General features: G+C 39.6%; 1 pseudogene; it reads right to left on the reverse strand.

The window, feature by feature from the left end:
- Nucleotides 1-625: 625 nt before the first annotated feature.
- The window catches only part of LOC134314692 (uncharacterized), a 29,428-nt pseudogene continuing 5,770 nt past the window's right edge, over nucleotides 626-24,283 (reverse strand).

The following is a 24,283-nucleotide window of genomic DNA, read 5'->3' on the forward strand; positions in this document are numbered from 1 at the left end:
GACATACCCCACAAGAGCTGCAGGTTTGGAGATGCTCTGACCCAGTTGTCTAGCCATCACAATTTGGTCCACATCAACCTGGCTCAGATCCTCACGCTCGCCTCTAACATCAACTTTGAGGATAAAATGTTCCCCCCCCCCCCCCCACTAACAGGTGCTGTGATGAAAAGATAACCAGTGTTATTCACTTCACCTCTCAGTGGTCATAATGTTATGCCTACTTGGTGTAGTACGTTGTCAGTCTCCTCATTTTTGGTCTGCATGGAGTTTAACACGATCCAACTAAGTCGTGTCACCTAATGTTGCCGCCTCATATTAAAAAGATTCCATTACACGACACATCATTTGATTATATTTATTTAAGACATTGTAAAGAATAAATTAATTTAAGCCAAAGTATTATACATTTCTATACATTAAATCCATTTTACATTCCAGTCACTTCAGTGTAGAAAAATAAATCTTTTAAACTGGTTTATCTTAAAGAAAGCTATGAAGAAGAGCTGAGAAATTCTAACAGATAAATTAAACATTAAGAAATTTAAATGAACTCATCAGATAACTGGGTTATGAATTATGAGTTATGAGTAAAATATGAATATAAATATGTTGTCGAAGGTCTCTGTTAAAAAAGTCCGTTCCTCGTTGTGTACTGCACGTTATAGGACCGTCTTCGGTTGTAGCGTCGTCTCAGACCTGCACAGCAACCACACAGCATGCACTGAAATAAACAAGATAAACAGCACAGAGTGAGAGACTGCTTACTAATACCAGCATTATATAAAATATATTCATATTATTATTTATATTAAGATGTAGAAAAGTGAAATGTAGAAATGTACAACCAATAAAACTGAAACATTAAAAAATATGAACTTGACTGGAAAGCATGGATCGTGTGGTGGATCAAAATCTGTATATTTATTTATCTAAGTTCGAATCACACGTAAGTCGCACACACAGCGACTTCAGACTCGACTCAGACTCATTTCAAATGACTCGACTCATGACTCACAAACAACAAGAGTCTCTAGCAACAGCATGTGTTAACATTAGTTATGTGTGATAATATATAAACATTCTGCTCTCTAATAATAATAATAATAATAGTAATAATAACAATAATAATAATAATAATAATAATAATAACAATAATAACAATAATAATAATAATAATAATAATAATAATAATAATAATAATAATAACGCTCCGGCCGTCTGAACCCACAACACACACGATGTGTAAATGTTCCAGCAGCTTCCGGTGTAGTGATGAAGCGTCGCTCCCTACTCCCTACACACTCTGAAGTTCACTTCATCTGAACATTCTCGTTACCTTTGGATCAGAATCTCACTTAAAATGGTGGAGTACCCTACGTAGTGCACTTCACAGGAACGACCGGGGTGAATGGAACGCTCCTACAGAATCGGTGCTGATGGTTGAAAGACGCTTTCTGAACCAATCAGAGCTTCTGATTGTAATTGTTAGTAAGAAATGCTGTTATTTGCATTTATTCGGTTTGCGTCACACAGATGACGCGGTAATGAAACGCTCGATCGGCTTTCTAACCACTTCCTGTTTTACTTCACCACCGGGAAAAGTTTGGAGGTTTTTAATTATAAGCACATTTACAAAATAACGGATTCTGTTCCTAATGGGACGCACGCTTATAAATGTAATAGCATCTGGAAGAACAGAAGCTAAGGTAAGCAGCGGTTATGATGGTTTTTGCTGTGTTTGGGATTTTGGCCGCTGTGCCGTGATTTATCGAGCGCTTTTGTTCTGTAATGAAAACAAAACGTATCAGTTGAAGCTTTTAACTGGAACCTTCTTGTTACAGAAATTACATTCATTTACACAATGAGGAGGAAAGTAAAGACACGAAGTAAAACGGCTAAATACACTCGCTAATCTGTTGTTGCTTTTATCTGAACTTACAGATTATTTCTTTATTTCTACACTACATTTATAATATATGTTTTGTGTAGATTATATTGACTCGTGACTCGACTCAGACTCGTATTTTGTGACTTGTGAACATCTCTGATATGCAGACGTCATTTTAATACTCACGCAGAGTAAAATCCAGCACGGTATGAGAACGATGGCCGTACTGCAGATGACAATGATGGCCACGGCCCATCCGGGAAGCTCATCTCGAACTGGGGCGGTGCTGGTCGTTGGGGTCGGGGCTTCGGTGGGGACAGGTAAACCGCTGACAATTAGCACTTGAGCAAGAAATCCACTCGGTGCCTTGATGTCACCTTGCTCAAAGACGTATTCGGAATCGGCCACAATCACGGTGCCGTTCAGCCTGGATGAATGAAAGAAAATAAAAAATCTAAATGAATTTGGAGTTTGGAATGAAACGTGTGGTGCTGTTCTGGTACATTCGTTCTGAAGAAATTACGTACGTGAAGTTTGCCGACGGGAAGACAAATAACGGTGCGTTCGGTGAGTTCAGGATTTTGTTGAGCTGTAAAAAAATTTTAAAAAGTCAAATTAAATTTAACAAAAACTACCAAAACTTCCTAAAGTGCAACAACAACTGATCCCACTCACCAGACCGTTGACTGTATTTTGGATTAACGTGTACGTAGCGTTGAGGTCTTCATTTTTCTCAGAAATGTTCACGTTGTTGATTTTAAACCCAAAGCCGATAATGTAAGAGTTGTTGCCTATTTCTAAAATAGAAATGAAACACAAAAGATTAAAAATGTAAAAGAATTTGCTGTTCATGTATATTTAATTAGCCCAAATCTGACTTCTGGAACTGACGCCTTCGTTTACTACACAGTCAAGATGATGATGGAGGAGACTCACTCTGATAGGTGACGTTGTGGATGCTGACAGGATTGTTCAGTTTTGTGCTTTCGATATCTCGCACTGTTCTGACGCTTGTGTCCAGCAGAGCTTCGGCTGCTTTTATAACTTCGGCTTCACTGGGCACGGTGGTCAGATTTTTAAAAACTAGGCGGATGTAAATCAGTGCAGATCCCAAACTGAAACAGCAAAGAAATACAAACGTTACGTCATTAAAAACTCTAAACATTCTAAAACATCCAGTGTTAACCTGATACGTATCAAACACAAGATCACTCACGTCAAGGTTTAATTACAAGGTTTGTTTAGGTTGGGGCCAAAACTTTGTGCATTTCAGTCTACTGTAGACCATCAGTGGTATGATGAAACAGGAAGGGGCCTTCCCAAACTCTTTTCCAAACTAGTTTTAACTGTCATCAGAACTAGAGCTCTAAACTCTAACACCTCACACATCCTGACACGCCACACTTTACCGTCCAGCACCCCGAGAGGTCCGAGTCTTTATGGTTAGGGTTCAGACTTCTAGTTCTGGTTGTTAAAACTGTGTTTCCACTGCTCCGGAGTCTAACAGTGTGGTACCTTACACCACGCTCATTAAACTAGGAAATTTGTAGAGCTTTATAGATGATTCCTTCACACTTGAATTAAAGTAAGAACTTGTAAAAACCTTCTGTGATAAAGTCCAACCAAGCATGCAAATTAACAAAGACATCCTCTTAGGATTGTGTGAAATTACTTTAAATGGAATAAAGAGATGCATTAGAACTCTGACTACTAATGTTCAATAAAATAATAAACAAAATACTTACAAAGATGGAGCTTTGGTCGCTGTCCAAGCTGTGAAAATGATCAGATTAGATTTAGAATCATGAAAATTCCACTATTCAGAGTTTTATATCACATGTGGACCCCTGAGCATGAGTTTGGGTTCGAAGTGTGGAGTTTGCATGTTCTCCCCGTGTCTCCCTGGGTTTCCTCCAGTAGCTCCGATTTCCTCCCACAATCCAAAAAAATGCCGTCAGGTTAATTGGAGACGCTGAATTGCCCTATAGGTGAATGTGTGTGTGTGTGTGTGTGTGTGTGTGTGTGTGATGAACTGGCGCCCCGTCCAGGGTGTTACTGTGTGCCTTGCGCCCATTGAAAAGCTGGGATAGGCTCCAGCACCCCCGTGACCCTGATTGGATAAGCGGTTAAGAAAGTGAGTCTAAAATAACTCTATGAGAGGCAGACACGGATGCTCCTGGTCCAGAGCCCTCAGTCGCTCCCTGTACTTGTTCTTGATGTAAGTTAGGCTCGAAAAGCTCAGTTCACGCCATGAACGAATCAGATTTAACATAATTAAACAAGTTTATAGTTTATTTCTCAATGATTTGTCATTATACTAAGAGCACTGCTTCTTTTCTGCATGTTCTCTCTGTAGCTCGGTTACGGCTCTCTCAACTCAAACTCAAAAGAAGATTTATTGACAGGACAAATAAGGACATTTGTATTGCCAAAGCAAGTTACAGAGAAATAATAAAAATAGCAATAAGAAAGAACAAATTTATACAAAACAGTTACATGTGCAAAAAAATATAAAATAGAATAAAATATTAATAAAAACAGTGCAAAATAATAACAATGAAAAATTATAATATTTACATTAATGAGGTAATAACGATCAGTTTGTGTGTGTGTATCTCTGTGTGTGTGTGTGTGTGTGTCTGTGTGTGTACGTCTCTGTGTGTGTGTGTGTGTGTGTGTGTGTGTGTGTGCGTGTCTCTCTTGTGTGTTTGTGTGTGTTGTTCGCTCTGTGTGTGTGTCTTTATATATTAATAATTTAAATACTAAATTATTAATATTTTATTCTATTTTATATTTTTGCACATGTAACTGTTTTGTATAGTTTTGTTCTTATCGTTATTTTTATTATTTCTCTGTAACTTGATTTGGCAACACGAATGTCCTTATTTGTCCTGCTAATAAAGCTTCTTTTGAGTTTGAGTGTCTCTCTCTCTTTCTCTCGCGCTCTGTGTGTGTGTGTGTGTGTGTGTGTGTGTGTGTGTGTGTGTGTGTGTGTGTGTGTGTGTGTGTGTGTGTCTCGCTCTCTCCGCACTCCGTGTTCGGATCTGAATTTGGATAATAAACACTCTCATTATGACTGATTGATTCCCTCTACTGATGGAAGCAGACTGGGTGAATTACAGCCAAACTGCGCTGAAATAAAAATATATATAACGGCTCCCAGAGGCGCGACTCGGTTCCTTTTGTTCATTTTAAAGAGCCGTTTAATAAAATTGGATCGTTCGCGAACGACTCATCACTATCAGAATATTTTTGACGGCACCCCGGTTGAGAAAGGCTGATTTAGAGCTCAGTCCACATTCCACCTTCACCAGCTCAAAAATACTACATTAATTTTTTACCCTCTGCGTTTGAGATCAGATTCAGAAATCCCGTCAGTCTCGAGTCTCCATGTGTGAAAGTGTAAATCATGTCACCGCTGATCTGATCGAACGAGCTCCTGTGAATCAGAAACAAATCATTCCATTAGGTATTTTCCTCCCGTCACTCCAGGAATCATTTAGTTTTGTGTGATTTTATAGAAGTGACGCGGTTACGTACGTAAAGTTCGGTGTTGTAGAATCAAAAGGATGATTTCCTGGATCAGCCAGAATTGTGTCAAGCTGAAGAAAAGGAAAACGAGACACCGATTAGACGTTGCTTCTGTATGGACCCACTGTGGGCTGGACTGTGGATGCTTGGACCCACTGTCGGCTGGACGATGGACACATGGACCCACTGTGGACTGGACTGTGGACATCGTCACTTACCAGAGTGTTGATGGTGTTGAGCACTTGGTCGTAGGTGTCGTTCCTCAGGTCGGTGTTCAGTGGCATGCTGATGTTGTCCACAATAAATGTGAAGACGACCGCGTACGAAGTGTCGGAAACTTCTGTGAATTTAATGTAAAGCATGTTAGCTTGATTGATCGTTCAAATTTAGTCAGTAAATAAATAAACCAATAATCAATATATCAATCAATAAATGCATCAATGAATAAATAAAAAATTCAATAAATAAATCGATAATTAATTAAATCAAAGCAATACATATATAAATCAGTACATCAATAATAAGTAAATACATAAACATACTCTCGAAAGTGCAGTTCAGGATGTTTACAGAATTTGTGAGGTTGGTGGTACGGGAGTTGAGCAGAGATGTGATGGCACTCATGACCGAACTCTCTTTGGGAAGAGGAGAGGAGTTGAACACCAGTCTGGATTGAATCAAACCTGAACCAGGTCTGGAAAAAATAAAAGCGTTTATTTAACTAATTCAGATTAAAGGATGGTGGTGAGGTTCTCACAATGTGATGTAGGTACATGTTAATAGTTGAGCATACACTTTAAGGTTATTGAGGAAGCTGATTGGTTTTTTGGTATCTTCATCCTTGAAAGCATATCCGAGTTTAGCGTTGACCTCATTTCCTGTGCTCCTGGTTAGAAAAAATAAAATTGACATGGTCGTGATATAAACTGCTGTTCAACACGTTTGTTACTGAATTATAATAAATAATAATAGATGTGTTACGTACGTGAGTGTACAGTTCTTGAAATCAAACAGTTCAGCACCGGGTTCATTCAGAAGTGTGTTCAGCTGGAGATAATAAAAAAAGTTTAATTGGTAATTTATGTGATTATTGATTAAATAAAAACTAAAATGTTTAAGGTTATTACTATTCACCCTGACCCGACCTGGTCCTTATTTATTTATTTTTTTAGTTATTTTTTTTAATTGCTCATTCAAAATCTATCAATATCACCCAAAAAGTATTCAGACCCTCGCCTCACAGCAAGAAGGTCCTGGGTTCGATCCCCAGGCGGGGTGGTCCGGGTCCTTTAAGTGTGGAGTTTGCATGTTATCCCTGTGTCTGTGTGGGTTTCCTCCAGGAGCCCCGGTTTCCTCCTCCCACAGTCCAAATACATGCAGTCAGGTTAATTGGAGACACTAAATTGCCCTATAGGTAAATGGGTGTGTGAGTATGTGTATCTGCCCTGTGATGGACTGGTGCCCCATCCAGGGTGTTACTGTGTGCCTTGTGGCCATTGAAAAGCTGGGGTAGGCTCCAACGACCCCCGCGCAACCCCAATTGGATAAGTGGTTAAGAAAGTGAGTGAGTGCTTTAATGACAGGATAGTAAAAATTAATTAAGAGATTGAGGTAATGAGTTCTATAACTACAGTGTATTGGTTCTGTGTGGACATGTGTACAGTTCTACTGGACTCCTGACATGCAGAGTATCCTTAACCCTAACCTTAACCCTAACCATAACCATACCCCTAACCTTAACCCCTAACCTTAACCCTAACCTTAACCTTAACCCTAACCCTATCCTTAACCCTAACCTTACCCCTTAACCTGAACCCTAACCTTAACCTTAACCCTAACCTTACCCCTTAACCCTACCCCTAACCTTAACCTTAACCCTAACCTTACCCCTTAACCCTACCCCTAACCTTAACCTTAACCCTACCCCTAACCTTAACCCTACCCTTAAAGACCCAATACTGTGTAATTAAATGTTATATCTATACAGTGGGGGAAATAAGTATTGAACGCATCAACATTTTTCTCAGTAAATATATTTCTAATGGGACTGTTGACATGAAATTTTCATCAGATGTTGGTAACAACCCAAATAATCCACACATATAAAGCAGTTAAAACAAATGAGTCCAAAAATTAAGTTATGTGTAATAAAGTGGAATGACACAGGGGAAAAAGTATTGAACACATGAAGAAAAGGAGGTGCAAAAGAGATGGAAAGCTAAAACACCAGCTGAAATCTGTCAGTATTTAGAAAGAAATCCTGTCCCTATCAGGGCAAATTAATATCAGCTGGTTTAGTCCTAATTGATGGCCTACAAAAAGGTTTCTTATTACCAAGGTGTCACACAAGAAGCATCTCGTGATGGGTAAAAGCAAAGAGCTCTCTCACGACCTTCACAACCTTATTGTTGCAAAACATACTGATGGTATTGGTTACAGACGTATTTCTAAACTTCTGAATGTTCCACTGAGCACCGTTGGGGCCATTATCCAGAAGTGGAAAGAACATCATTTCATCATAAACCGGCCACGGCCAGGTGGTCCTCACAAGATTTCTGACAGAGGAGTCAAAAGAATAAACAGAAGAGTTGTCCAAGAGCCAAGGACCACTCACAGAGAGCTTCAGAAACACCTGGAATTAGAAGGTACAGTTGTTTCGAAGAAAAGTATAAGTAATCCACTCAACCGCCATGGCCTTTATGCACGCTCACCACACAAGACTCCATTACTGAAGAAAAAGCATGTTGAAGCTCGTTTAAAGTTTGCTGCACAACATTTGGACAAACCTATAAAATACTGGGAGAATATAGTCTGGTCAGATGAGACCAAAATTGAACCCTTTGGGTGTCCTAGCACACACCATGTTTAGAGGAGAAAAGGCACTGCACATCACCCCGATATCACCATACCAACAGTGAAGTTTGGAGGTGGGAACATCATGGTGTGGGGCTGTTTCTCAGCATATGGTACTGGTAGACTTCATGTAATTGAAGAAAGGATGAATGGAGAAATGTACCGAGACATTCCTGATAAGAATCTGCTGCCATCTACCAGGATTCTGAAGATGAAACGAGGATGGACGTTTCAGCAAGATGATGATCCCAAACACACAGCCAGGAAACACTCAAGTGGTTTCAGAGAAAGAAAATAAAGCTGCTAGAATGTCCCAGTCAATCACCCGACTTGAATCTAATTGAAAATCTATGGAAAGAACTGAAGATCAGAGTTCATAGAAGAGGCCCCCAGAACCGTCATGATCTGAAGACAAAATCACACCTGAACAATACATGTGACTAGTTTCTCCATACAGAAGGCGTCTTGAAACTGTCATTACCAACAATGGCTTTTCTACTAAATATTAAATACATTTCAGTAAGCGTGTTCAATACTTTTTCTCTGTGTCATTTCACTTTATTACACATAACTTCATTTTTGAACTTATTTATTTTGACTGCTTTATATGTGTGGATTATTTGGGTTGTTACCAACATCTGGTGAAAATTTCATGTCAGTAGTCCCATCAGAAATATATTTCCTGAGAAAAACGTTCAGTACTTATTTCCCCCGCTGTATATCTTCTGAAACAGGTTCTGATTGGATGGTCCCTCACCGCGGTGTTGATGGTGCTCTGCACTTCTTTGTAGGTTTCATTCCTGAGGTGAGCGTTTGCAGGGATGCTGATGTTACCGATGCTGAGACTAAAGACAACTGCATATGAGGTGTCTGAAATTTCTGTAAAATAAATAAATTTTTTTAGTTTCTTTGGTCGAGCAGCACATTTTATAAATTACTTTAATAACTGAAGTACTCACTTTCATATGTGTAGTTTAGAACGTTTACAGAACTCGGAAGATTTGGCGACCGAGCTGTTAGCAGAGCTGCGATAGCATCCCTGACTGAACTCTCACTGGGAGCGGGAGATGAGGAGTTGAACACCAGCCTGGTCTGAACCACAGCTGATCCAGGTCTAGAGAAATAAATTCCAAAAATTAACACATGATTGCAGAACTGAGATGTTTAATCCTCTTTAAATAAACATGTTAAACAATTATCATACACATTCTGAAGTTCTTCAAGGAAGCTAATTGGTTGCTTGGCATCTCCATCCTTAAATGTGTACTCAGTTTTAACATCAACCACATTCCCTTGGCTCCTGTCGATTAAATAAAAACAATTTCGTCATGAAACCAGTAATCACATGAACTGGATTCCAGAAAGTCATTTTAGACTGATAACGTACGTGGAGGTGGAGGTCTGAGGGCTGAACGGATCTGCACCAGGTTTATTCAGTACAGTGTTTAACTGCGCAAAATGGCACATTAAATATTAATAACAGAATTATTTAATTATATCAATCTAACGTATTGTGTTGGAACATGCAGAAAGATTTAAAACGTCTTCATTCACTCACTATTGTGTTGATGGAGTTCTGTACTTGCTCGTAGGTTTCGTTCCTGTATTTAGTTTTCTCTGGCATGTTGATGTCACCGACACCGAACGTGAAGACGACCGCGTACGAAGTGTTGGAAATTTCTACAGGAGAAATTTAACGTCAATTAAAAAGAATAATTAAAAGTTTTTTATCGACATTATCTTTATTTTACCTTTGTTTTTTATTTTTAGTTTTTCTTGAACTGAATTTCCCAGGGCTAACCCTAATTTTAACCCTAACACTAACCTTAACACCTAACCTTAACGTCTAACTGTAAACCCTAAACTTAACCCCTAACCCTGACCCCTAACCCTGCCCTTAACCCTAACCTCAACCTCTAACCCTAATCTTAAACCCTAACCTTAACCCTGACCTTAACCCTGACCCTAACCCTGACCTTAACCTTGTTGGATCTGTATATCTTATTAAAAAAGGTTCTGATTAGATTGTTCATGGTCTGTACTGTATCATTAGTGAAGTGAGCTTACTCTCATAGGTGTAGTTGAGGACATTAACAGGATCAGTGTAATTTGGGAGTCGAGATGTCAGAAGACTTGAGATCACATAGAGGACTGAACTCTCACTGGGAATGGGAGCTGAGGAGTCGAACACCAGCCTGGTCTGAACCACAGCTGATCCAGGTCTAGAGAAATAAAACAGTGTGTGAAAGATTTAATAGAAACTGCTCATCAATGTTTATCAGGTGTTGATGAGAGATGTTACATACACAGTCTGAAGTTCCTCAAGGAGGCTTAAAGGTAGTTTGGTGTCTACATCCTTGAAGCTGTAGTCCACATTCGCGTCAATCGTGTTTCCGGCGCCCCTGTTAAGAAGACACAAAAAACATTTTAATTATGACTTAGTTATAACTAACTGGTAACTTAAGTGGTAAACTACCACTGCTCAGTACATCTCAAAACAGTTAGAACATACGTGAAGGTTTGGCTCTGGGGTTCAAATGCTTCAGCATCAGGTTTATTAAGAAGAATGTTGAGCTGAAAATAAAAATGAGAAATTTGAATTAGAAATGAATCATTAGTGTATTTGTACAGTTTACTGCATGTTGTGTGGATTCAAGTGAATTATTTACTCACCGCTGTGTTGATGGTGTCCTGTACTCGCTCGTAGGTGTCGTTCCTGAGCTCGGTGTTCTCTGGCATTCTAACATCACTGATGCTGAATTTGAAGACGACTGCATAGGAGGTGTCTGAAATCTCTGTGGAATAAACCAAATGTTCTTCAGTTTGGTTCAGAACTTCAGATTTTATAAAGACAGGATGGTGATTTACATTCTCCTGGAGTAAAAAAAAAGAAAACCTACGTTCATAGGTGTAGTTCAGCACTGTTACTGAAGCAGGAAGGTTTGATCCTCTTGAGCTCAGAAGAGCTGCGATAGCATCCAGGACTAAACTCTCACTAGGAACCGGAGACGAGAAGTTGAACACCAGCCTGGTCTCAACCACTGCTGATCCAGATCTACAAAAACAAACGATGATTTCAATTCTGATTCACTTTCCATCCTTGATAAAGTCCTTCAATCTTATTACAAATACACGTGAAAGGATTGACTTACACGTTCTGGAGCTCATTGAGGAAGCTGACTGGTAGGTTGGCGTCTCCACTCTGGAAACTGTATTCCATGTAACCATTAATCTCATTTCCTGTGCTCCTGTTAAGGTTGTGGATAAAGAAACATGGTCATCAAACCAAATACTGCCAACAAGAAGTCATTGTACACCATCAATTCTTCCTGCTTTGAACTTACGTGAAGGTTTGGCTCTGGGGTTGGAATGTTCCTGCACCAGGTTCATTTAGAAGTGTGTTGAGCTGCAGATAAAAATAAAGATTTGTAGAAATGAATCATTAGTGTATTTGTACAGTTTACTGCATGTACCCTAACCTTAACCCAAACGTTAAACCTGACCCTAACCTCAACCCTAAAAATTCAGAGAGATTGCAGTAATGAGCTCCATAACTCCAGTATTTGAGTTCTGTGTGGACATGTGCACAGTTCTACTGGACTCCTGATGTTTGTGTAGTAGCACCACACCTCTGAGTACTCAGGACATTTAAAAACATTTACATATTTAAAGTGCACAACATTTCTATCTTTATTTTACCTTTGTTTAATATTTTTAGTATTTCTAAAACTGCTGTGAATTTCCTGAGGCTAACCCTAACCTTAACCCTAACTATAACCCTAACCTTAACCCTAACTTTAACCCTAACCTTAACCCTACCCCTACCCTAAAAGACCCAATACTGTGTAATTAAATGTTATATCTGTACATCTTATGGAAACAGGTTCTGATTGGATGGTCCCTCACCGCGGTGTTGATGGTGCTCTGAACTTCTTTGTAGGTTTCATTCCTGAGGTGAGCGTTTGCAGGGATGCTGATGTTACCGATGCTGAGACTAAAGACAACTGCATATGAGGTGTCTGAAATTTCTGTAAAATAAATAATTTTTTTTATTTCTTTTGTCGAGCAGCACATTTTATAAATTACTTTAATAACTGAAGTACTCACTTTCATATGTGTAGTTTAGAACGTTTACAGAACTCGGAAGATTTGGCGACCGAGCTGTTAGCAGAGCTGCGATAGCATCCCTGACTGAACTCTCACTGGGAGCGGGAGATGAGGAGTTGAACACCAGCCTGGTCTGAACCACAGCTGATCCAGGTCTAGAGAAATAAATTCCAAAAATTAACATATGATTGCAGAACTGAGATGTTTAATCCTCTTTAAATAAACATGTTAAACAATTATCATACACATTCTGAAGTTCTTCAAGGAAGCTAATTGGTTGCTTGGCATCTCCATCCTTAAATGTGTACTCAGTTTTAACATCAACCACATTCCCTTGGCTCCTGTCGATTAAATAAAAACAATTTCGTCATGAAACCAGTAATCACATGAACTGGATTCCAGAAAGTCATTTTAGACTGATAACGTACGTGGAGGTGGAGGTCTGAGGGCTGAACGGATCTGCACCAGGTTTATTCAGTACAGTGTTTAACTGCGCAAAATGGCACATTAAATATTAATAACAGAATTATTTAATTATATCAATCTAACGTATTGTGTTGGAACATGCAGAAAGATTTAAAACGTCTTCATTCACTCACTATTGTGTTGATGGAGTTCTGTACTTGCTCGTAGGTTTCGTTCCTGTATTTAGTTTTCTCTGGCATGTTGATGTCACCGACACCGAACGTGAAGACGACCGCGTACGAAGTGTTGGAAATTTCTACAGGAGAAATTTAACGTCAATTAAAAAGAATAATTAAAAGTTTTTTATCGACATTATCTTTATTTTACCTTTGTTTTTTATTTTTAGTTTTTCTTGAACTGAATTTCCCAGGGCTAACCCTAATTTTAACCCTAACACTAACCTTAACACCTAACCTTAACGTCTAACTGTAAACCCTAAACTTAACCCCTAACCCTGACCCCTAACCCTGCCCTTAACCCTAACCTCAACCTCTAACCCTAATCTTAAACCCTAACCTTAACCCTGACCTTAACCCTGACCCTAACCCTGACCTTAACCTTGTTGGATCTGTATATCTTATTAAAAAAGGTTCTGATTAGATTGTTCATGGTCTGTACTGTATCATTAGTGAAGTGAGCTTACTCTCATAGGTGTAGTTGAGGACATTAACAGGATCAGTGTAATTTGGGAGTCGAGATGTCAGAAGACTTGAGATCACATAGAGGACTGAACTCTCACTGGGAATGGGAGCTGAGGAGTCGAACACCAGCCTGGTCTGAACCACAGCTGATCCAGGTCTAGAGAAATAAAACAGTGTGTGAAAGATTTAATAGAAACTGCTCATCAATGTTTATCAGGTGTTGATGAGAGATGTTACATACACAGTCTGAAGTTCCTCAAGGAGGCTTAAAGGTAGTTTGGTGTCTACATCCTTGAAGCTGTAGTCCACATTCGCGTCAATCGTGTTTCCGGCGCCCCTGTTAAGAAGACACAAAAAACATTTTAATTATGACTTAGTTATAACTAACTGGTAACTTAAGTGGTAAACTACCACTGCTCAGTACATCTCAAAACAGTTAGAACATACGTGAAGGTTTGGCTCTGGGGTTCAAATGCTTCAGCATCAGGTTTATTAAGAAGAATGTTGAGCTGAAAATTAAAATGAGAAATTTGAATTAGAAATGAATCATTAGTGTATTTGTACAGTTTACTGCATGTTGTGTGGATTCAAGTGAATTATTTACTCACCGCTGTGTTGATGGTGTCCTGTACTCGCTCGTAGGTGTCGTTCCTGAGCTCGGTGTTCTCTGGCATTCTAACATCACTGATGCTGAATTTGAAGACGACTTCATAGGAGGTGTCTGAAATCTCTGTGGAATAAACCAAATGCACTTCAGTTTGGTTCAGAACTTCAGATTTTATAAAGACAGGATGGTGATTTACATTCTCCTGGAGTAAAAACAGAAAACCTACGTTCATAGGTGTAGTTCAGCACTGTTACTGAAGCAGGAAGGTTTGAGCCTCTTGAGTTTAGAAGAGTTTTGATGGCATCCAGGACTAAACTCTCACTAGGAACCGGAGACGAGAAGTTGAACACCAGCCTGGTCTCAACCACTGCTCCTCCAGATCTACAAAAACAAACAATGATTTTAATTCTGATTCACTTTCCATCCTTGATAAAGTCCTTCAATCTTATTACAAATACACGTGAAAGGATTGACTTACACGTTCTGGAGCTCATTGCGGAAGCTGATTGGTAGGTTGGCGTCTCCACTCTGGAAACTGTATTCCATGTAACCATTAATCTCATTTCCTGTGCTCCTGTTAAGGTTGTGGATAAAGCAACATGGTCATCAAACCAAATACTGCCAACAAGAAGTCATTATACACCATCAATTCTTCCTGCTTTGAACTTACGTGAAGGTTTGGCTCTGGGGTTGGAATGTTCCTGCACCAGGTTCATTTAGAAGTGTGTTGAGCTGCAGATAAAAATAAAGATTTGTAGAAATGAATCATTAGTGTATTTGTACAGTTTACTGCATGTTGTGTGGATTCAAGTGAATTATTTACTCACCGCTGAGTTGATGGTGTCCTGTACTCGCTCGTAGGTGTCGTTGCTGGATTCAGAGTTCTCTGCTACGCTAATATCACTGACGCTGAACGTGAAGACGACCGCATAGGAAGTGTCTGAAATATCTGAGCAACAATGTGAAGCACTTTAGTTCTTGTAAAAAGTTCAGATTTTATAAAGACAGGACCACGATTTTTATTCTTGTTGCAGTAAAAGACAATAAATGAGAAACTTACTCTTGTAGGTGTAGTTCAGCACTGTTACTGAATCAGGAAGGTTTGAACCTCTTGAGATCAGAAGAGCTTCGATAGCATCCAGGACGGAACTCTCACTGGGAACCGGAGACGAGAAGTCGAACACCAGCTTGGTGTAAACCACAGCTGATCCAGATCTGAAGAAACAAACCATAATTTCTATTATTTTAGAGTCACAATGATGAAACTGTAGATCTTTATTAGATCCACCTCAGAAGTGAACATACAGTCTTGATGGATCTGCTGGAGAAGTGGTCTTCAGATGTTTGGTGATTGGAGATGATGTTGTAGATGCCTCTGTAAGAAAGAATCAGTATTACAACAAAAGCACTTCTGATTCCTGACCAAAAGTAAGTGGACAGTCGTGATAAAGAATATGGTGCATTAACATACCGTTCTGTTTCTGCAGCTCATTGAGGAAGCTGCTTAATAGCTTGGTATCTTCATCTTGGAAGTAGTACTTCATGTTACCTTCAACCCAGTATGTTGAGCTCCTGATAACAGCAGCAGAAAGCAGGAACGTTACAATGCAGATTTCTGTACCATTCTAATAAACAGCAAGTGGTTTCAGACAGGAATGGAATCATCTTTTATTCTTACGTGAAGGAAACACTCTGAGGATCAAATGGTTCTGCACCAGCTTCATTCAGAAGTGTGTTCAGCTGGAGAAGAAAAGATTTAGAAAAAGTTTCATGAGAATCTTGGACAGATCCAGAAAACATTTGAGTTGTTTGTAGCTGATGTTCCTGTTGTGTGCTGTTTGTAAAGGTTGTTTGTAGGTTTGTGGTAAATTGGAACCATTTCTGATGGTGAGAAGATGTTCTACTGTTCTGATAATCATGGTTCCTCACCGTGGTGTTGATGGTGCTCTGTAACTGGCTGTAGGTTTCGTTCCTGAGCTCGGTGTTCTCTGGCATTCTAACATCACTGATGCTGAATTTGAAGACGACTGCATAGGAGGTGTCTGAAATCTCTGTGGAATAAACCAAATGTTCTTCAGTTTGGTTCAGAACTTCAGATTTTATAAAGACAGGATGGTGATTTACATTCTCCTGGAGTAAAAAAAAAGAAAACCTACGTTCATAGGTGTAGTTCAGCACTGTTATTGAAGCAGGAAGGTTTGATCCTCTTGAGCTCAGAAGAGCTGCGATAGCATCCAGGACTAAACTCTCACTAGGAACCGGAGACGAGAAGTTGAACACCAGCCTGGTCTCAACCACTGCTGATCCAGATCTACAAAAACAAACGATGATTTCAATTCTGATTCACTTTCCATCCTTGATAAAGTCCTTCAATCTTATTACAAATACACGTGAAAGGATTGACTTACACGTTCTGGAGCTCATTGAGGAAGCTGACTGGTAGGTTGGCGTCTCCACTCTGGAAACTGTATTCCATGTAACCATTAATCTCATTTCCTGTGCTCCTGTTAAGGTTGTGGATAAAGAAACATGGTCATCAAACCAAATACTGCCAACAAGAAGTCATTGTACACCATCAATTCTTCCTGCTTTGAACTTACGTGAAGGTTTGGCTCTGGGGTTGGAATGTTCCTGCACCAGGTTCATTTAGAAGTGTGTTGAGCTGCAGATAAAAATAAAGATTTGTAGAAATGAATCATTAGTGTATTTGTACAGTTTACTGCATGTACCCTAACCTTAACCCAAACGTTAAACCTGACCCTAACCTCAACCCTAAAAATTCAGAGAGATTGCAGTAATGAGCTCCATAACTCCAGTATTTGAGTTCTGTGTGGACATGTGCACAGTTCTACTGGACTCCTGATGTTTGTGTAGTAGCACCACACCTCTGAGTACTCAGGACATTTAAAAACATTTACATATTTAAAGTGCACAACATTTCTATCTTTATTTTACCTTTGTTTAATATTTTTAGTATTTCTAAAACTGCTGTGAATTTCCTGAGGCTAACCCTAACCTTAACCCTAACTTTAACCCTAACCTTAACCCTAACTTTAACCCTAACCTTAACCCTACCCCTACCCTAAAAGACCCAATACTGTGTAATTAAATGTTATATCTGTACATCTTATGGAAACAGGTTCTGATTGGATGGTCCCTCACCGCGGTGTTGATGGTGCTCTGAACTTCTTTGTAGGTTTCATTCCTGAGGTGAGCGTTTGCAGGGATGCTGATGTTACCGATGCTGAGACTAAAGACAACTGCATATGAGGTGTCTGAAATTTCTGTAAAATAAATATTTTTTTTTATTTCTTTTGTCGAGCAGCACATTTTATAAATTACTTTAATAACTGAAGTACTCACTTTCATATGTGTAGTTTAGAACGTTTACAGAACTCGGAAGATTTGGCGACCGAGCTGTTAGCAGAGCTGCGATAGCATCCCTGACTGAACTCTCACTGGGAGCGGGAGATGAGGAGTTGAACACCAGCCTGGTCTGAACCACAGCTGATCCAGGTCTAGAGAAATAAATTCCAAAAATTAACATATGATTGCAGAACTGAGATGTTTAATCCTCTTTAAATAAACATGTTAAACAATTATCATACACATTCTGAAGTTCTTCAAGGAAGCTAATTGGTTGCTTGGCATCTCCATCCTTAAATGTGTACTCAGTTTTAACATCAACCACATTCCCTTGGCTCCTGTCGATTAAATAAAAACAATTTCGTCATGAAACCAGTAATCACATGAACTGGATTCCAGAAAGTCATTTTAGACTGATAACGTACGTGGAGGTGGAGGTCTGAGGGCTGAACGGATCTGCACCAGGTTTATTCAGTACAGTGTTTAACTGCGCAAAATGGCACATTAAATATTAATAACAGAATTATTTAATTATATCAATCTAACGTATTGTGTTGGAACATGCAGAAAGATTTAAAACGTCTTCATTCACTCACTATTGTGTTGATGGAGTTCTGTACTTGCTCGTAGGTTTCGTTCCTGTATTTAGTTTTCTCTGGCATGTTGATGTCACCGACACCGAACGTGAAGACGACCGCGTACGAAGTGTTGGAAATTTCTACAGGAGAAATTTAACGTCAATTAAAAAGAATAATTAAAAGTTTTTTATCGACATTATCTTTATTTTACCTTTGTTTTTTATTTTTAGTTTTTCTTGAACTGAATTTCCCAGGGCTAACCCTAATTTTAACCCTAACACTAACCTTAACACCTAACCTTAACGTCTAACTGTAAACCCTAAACTTAACCCCTAACCCTGACCCCTAACCCTGCCCTTAACCCTAACCTCAACCTCTAACCCTAATCTTAAACCCTAACCTTAACCCTGACCTTAACCCTGACCCTAACCCTGACCTTAACCTTGTTGGATCTGTATATCTTATTAAAAAAGGTTCTGATTAGATTGTTCATGGTCTGTACTGTATCATTAGTGAAGTGAGCTTACTCTCATAGGTGTAGTTGAGGACATTAACAGGATCAGTGTAATTTGGGAGTCGAGATGTCAGAAGACTTGAGATCACATAGAGGACTGAACTCTCACTGGGAATGGGAGCTGAGGAGTCGAACACCAGCCTGGTCTGAACCACAGCTGATCCAGGTCTAGAGAAATAAAACAGTGTGTGAAAGATTTAATAGAAACTGCTCATCAATGTTTATCAGGTGTTGATGAGAGATGTTACATACACAGTCTGAAGTTCCTCAAGGAGGCTTAAAGGTAGTTTGGTGTCTACATCCTTGAAGCTGTAGTCCACATTCGCGTCAATCGTGTTTCCGGCGCCCCTGTTAAGAAGACACAAAAAACATTTTAATTATGACTTAGTTATAACTAACTGGTAACTTAAGTGGTAAACTACCACTGCTCAGTACATCTCAAAACAGTTAGAACATACGTGAAGGTTTGGCTCTGGGGTTCAAATGCTTCAGCATCAGGTTTATTAAGAAGAATGTTGAGCTGAAAATTAAAATGAGAAATTTGAATTAGAAATGAATCATTAGTGTATTTGTACAGTTTACTGCATGTTGTGTGGATTCAAGTGAATTATTTACTCACCGCTGTGTTGATGGTGTCCTGTACTCGCTCGTAGGTGTCGTTCCTGAGCTCGGTGTTCTCTGGCATTCTAACATCACTGATGCTGAATTTGAAGACGACTTCATAGGAGGTGTCTGAAATCTCTGTGGAATAAACCAAATGCACTTCAGTTTGGTTCAGAACTTCAGATTTTATAAAGACAGGATGGTGATTTACATTCTCCTGGAGTAAAAACAGAAAACCTACGTTCATAGGTGTAGTTCAGCACTGTTACTGAAGCAGGAAGGTTTGAGCCTCTTGAGTTTAGAAGAGTTTTGATGGCATCCAGGACTAAACTCTCACTAGGAACCGGAGACGAGAAGTTGAACACCAGCCTGGTCTCAACCACTGCTCCTCCAGATCTACAAAAACAAACAATGATTTTAATTCTGATTCACTTTCCATCCTTGATAAAGTCCTTCAATCTTATTACAAATACACGTGAAAGGATTGACTTACACGTTCTGGAGCTCATTGAGGAAGCTGACTGGTAGGTTGGCGTCTCCACTCTGGAAACTGTATTCCATGTAACCATTAATCTCATTTCCTGTGCTCCTGTTAAGGTTGTGGATAAAGCAACATGGTCATCAAACCAAATACTGCCAACAACAAGTCATTGTACACCATCAATTCTTCCTGCTTTGAACTTACGTGAAGGTTTGGCTCTGGGGTTGGAATGTTCCTGCACCAGGTTCATTTAGAAGTGTGTTGAGCTGCAGATAAAAATAAAGATTTGTAGAAATGAATCATTAGTGTATTTGTACAGTTTACTGCATGTTGTGTGGATTCAAGTGAATTATTTACTCACCGCTGAGTTGATGGTGTCCTGTACTCGCTTGTAGGTGTCGTTGCTGGATTCAGAGTTCTCTGCTACGCTAATATCACTGACGCTGAACGTGAAGACGACCTCATAGGAAGTGTCTGAAATATCTGAGCAACAATGTGAAGCACTTTAGTTCTTGTAAAAAGTTCAGATTTTATAAAGACAGGACCACGATTTTTATTCTTGTTGCAGTAAAAGACAATAAATGAGAAACTTACTCTTGTAGGTGTAGTTCAGCACTGTTACTGAATCAGGAAGGTTTGAACCTCTTGAGATCAGAAGAGCTTCGATAGCATCCAGGATGGAACTCTCACTGGGAACTGGAGACGAGAAGTCGAACACCAGCTTGGTGTAAACCACAGCTGATCCAGATCTGAAGAAACAAACCATAATTTCTATTATTTTAGAGTCACAATGATGAAACTGTAGATCTTTATTAGATCCACCTCAGAAGTGAACATACAGTCTTGATGGATCTGCTGGAGAAGTGGTCTTCAGATGTTTGGTGATTGGAGATGATGTTGTAGATGCCTCTGTAAGAAAGAATCAGTATTACACCAAAAGCACTTCTGATTCCTGACCAAAAGTAAGTAGACAGTCGTGATGAAGAATATGGTGCATTAACATACCGTTCTGTTTCTGCAGCTCATTGAGGAAGCTGCTTAATAGCTTGGTATCTTCATCTTGGAAGTAGTACTTCATGTTACCTTCAACCCAGTATGTTGAGCTCCTGATAACAGCAGCAGAAAGCAGGAACGTTACAATGCAGATTTCTGTACCATTCTAATAAACAGCAAGTGGTTTCAGACAGGAATGGAATCATCTTTTATTCTTACGTGAAGGAAACACTCTGAGGATCAAATGGTTCTGCACCAGCTTCATTCAGAAGTGTGTTCAGCTGGAGAAGAAAAGATTTAGAGAAAGTTTCATGAGAATCTTGGACAGATACAGAAAACATTTGAGTTGTTTGTAGCTGATGTTCCTGTTGTGTGCTGTTTGTAAAGGTTGTTTGTAGGTTTGTGGTAAATTGGAACCATTTCTGAAGGTGAGAAGATGTTCTACTGTTCTGATAATCATGGTTCCTCACCGTGGTGTTGATGGTGCTCTGTAACTGGCTGTAGGTTTCGTTCCTGAGCTCGGTGTTCTCTGGCATTCTAACATCACTGACGCTGAATTTGAAGACGACTGCATAAGAGGTGTCTGAAATCTCTGTGGAATAAACCAAATGCACTTCAGTTTGGTTCAGAACTTCAGATTTTATAAAGACAGGATGGTGATTTACATTCTCCTGGAGTAAAAACAGAAAACCTACGTTCATAGGTGTAGTTCAGCACTGTTACTGAAGCAGGAAGGTTTGATCCTCTTGAGTTTAGAAGAATACTGATGGTATCCAGGACTGAACTCTTACTAGGAACCGGAGACGAGAAGTTGAACACCAGCCTGGTCTCAACCACTGCTGCTCCAGATCTACAAAAACAAACGATGATTTCAATTCTGATTCTCTTTCCATCCTTGATAAAGTCCTTCAACCTTATTACAAACACACGTGAAAGGATTGACTTACACGTTCTGGAGCTCATTGAGGAAGCTGATTGGTAGGTTGGCGTCTCCACTCTGGAAACTGTATTCCATGTAACCATTAATCTCATTTCCTGTGCTCCTGTTAAGGTTGTGGATAAAGCAACATGGTCATCAAACCAAATACTGCCAACAAGAAGTCATTGTACACCATCAATTCTTCCTGCTTTGAACTTACGTGAAGGTTTGGCTCTGGGGTTGGAATGTTCCTGCACCAGGTTCATTTAGAAGTGTGTTGAGCTGCAGATAAAAATAAAGATTTGTAGAAATGAATCATTAGTGTATTTGTACAGTTTACTGCATGTTGTGTGGATTCAAGTGAATTATTTACTCACCGCTGAGTTGATGGTGTCCTGTACTCGCTCGTAGGTGTCGTTGCTGGATTCAGAGTTCTCTGCTACGCTAATATCACTGACGCTGAACGTGAAGACGACCGCATAGGAAGTGTCTGAAATATCTGAGCAACAATGTGAAGCACTTTAGTTCTTGTAAAAAGTTCAGATTTTATAAAGACAGGACCACGATTTTTATTCTTGTTGCAGTAAAAGACAATAAATGAGAAACTTACTCTTGTAGGTGTAGTTCAGCACTGTTACTGAATCAGGAAGGTTTGAACCTCTTGAGATCAGAAGAGCTTCGATAGCATCCAGGATGGAACTCTCACTGGGAACTGGAGACGAGAAGTCGAACACCAGCTTGGTGTAAACCACAGCTGATCCAGATCTGAAGAAACAAACCATGATTTCTATTATTTTAGAGTCACAATGATGAAACTGTAGATCTTTATTAGATCCACCTCAGAAGTGAACATACAGTCTTGATGGATCTGCTGGAGAAGTGGTCTTCAGATGTTTGGTGATTGGAGATGATGTTGTAGATGCCTCTGTAAGAAAGAATCAGTATTACACCAAAAGCACTTCTGATTCCTGACCAAAAGTAAGTGGACAGTCGTGATAAAGAATATGGTGCATTAACATACCGTTCTGTTTCTGCAGCTCATTGAGGAAGCTGCTTAATAGCTTGGTATCTTCATCTTGGAAGTAGTACTTCATGTTACCTTCAACCCAGTATGTTGAGCTCCTGATAACAGCAGCAGAAAGCAGGAACGTTACAATGCAGATTTCTGTACCATTCTAATAAACAGCAAGTGGTTTCAGACAGGAATGGAATCATCTTTTATTCTTACGTGAAGGAAACACTCTGAGGATCAAATGGTTCTGCACCAGCTTCATTCAGAAGTGTGTTCAGCTGGAGAAGAAAAGATTTAGAAAAAGTTTCATGAGAATCTTGGACAGATCCAGAAAACATTTGAGTTGTTTGTAGCTGATGTTCCTGTTGTGTGCTGTTTGTAAAGGTTGTTTGTAGGTTTGTGGTAAATTGGAACCATTTCTGATGGTGAGAAGATGTTCTACTGTTCTGATAATCATGGTTCCTCACCGTGGTGTTGATGGTGCTCTGTAACTGGCTGTAGGTTTCGTTCCTGAGCTCGGTGTTCTCTGGCATTCTAACATCACTGACGCTGAATTTGAAGACGACTGCATAGGAGGTGTCTGAAATCTCTGTGGAATAAACCAAATGCACTTCAGTTTGGTTCAGAACTTCAGATTTTATAAAGACAGGATGGTGATTTACATTCTCCTGGAGTAAAAACAGAAAACCTACGTTCATAGGTGTAGTTCAGCACTGTTACTGAAGCAGGAAGGTTTGATCCTCTTGAGTTTAGAAGAATACTGATGGTATCCAGGACTGAACTCTCACTAGGAACCGGAGACGAGAAGTTGAACACCAGCCTGGTCTCAACCACTGCTGCTCCAGATCTACAAAAACAAACGATGATTTCAATTCTGATTCTCTTTCCATCCTTGATAAAGTCCTTCAACCTTATTACAAACACACGTGAAAGGATTGACTTACACGTTCTGGAGCTCATTGAGGAAGCTGATTGGTAGGTTGGCGTCTCCACTCTGGAAACTGTATTCCATGTAACCATTAATCTCATTTCCTGTGCTCCTGTTAAGGTTGTGGATAAAGCAACATGGTCATCAAACCAAATACTGCCAACAAGAAGTCATTGTACACCATCAATTCTTCCTGCTTTGAACTTACGTGAAGGTTTGGCTCTGGGGTTGGAATGTTCCTGCACCAGGTTCATTTAGAAGTGTGTTGAGCTGCAGATAAAAATAAAGATTTGTAGAAATGAATCATTAGTGTATTTGTACAGTTTACTGCATGTTGTGTGGATTCAAGTGAATTATTTACTCACCGCTGAGTTGATGGTGTCCTGTACTCGCTCGTAGGTGTCGTTGCTGGATTCAGAGTTCTCTGCTACGCTAATATCACTGACGCTGAACGTGAAGACGACCGCATAGGAAGTGTCTGAAATATCTGAGCAACAATGTGAAGCACTTTAGTTCTTGTAAAAAGTTCAGATTTTATAAAGACAGGACCACGATTTCCATTCTTGTTGCAGTAAAAGACAATAAATGAGAAACTTACTCTTGTAGGTGTAGTTCAGCACTGTTACTGAATCAGGAAGGTTTGAACCTCTTGAGATCAGAAGAGCTTCGATAGCATCCAGGATGGAACTCTCACTGGGAACCGGAGACCAGAAGTCGAACACCAGCCTGGTCTCAACCACAGCTGATCCAGATCTGAAGAAACAAACCATGATTTCTATTATTTTAGGGTCACAATG

Source organism: Trichomycterus rosablanca, chromosome 5, assembly GCF_030014385.1.
Source record: "Trichomycterus rosablanca isolate fTriRos1 chromosome 5, fTriRos1.hap1, whole genome shotgun sequence".
NCBI lineage: Eukaryota > Metazoa > Chordata > Actinopteri > Siluriformes > Trichomycteridae > Trichomycterus > Trichomycterus rosablanca.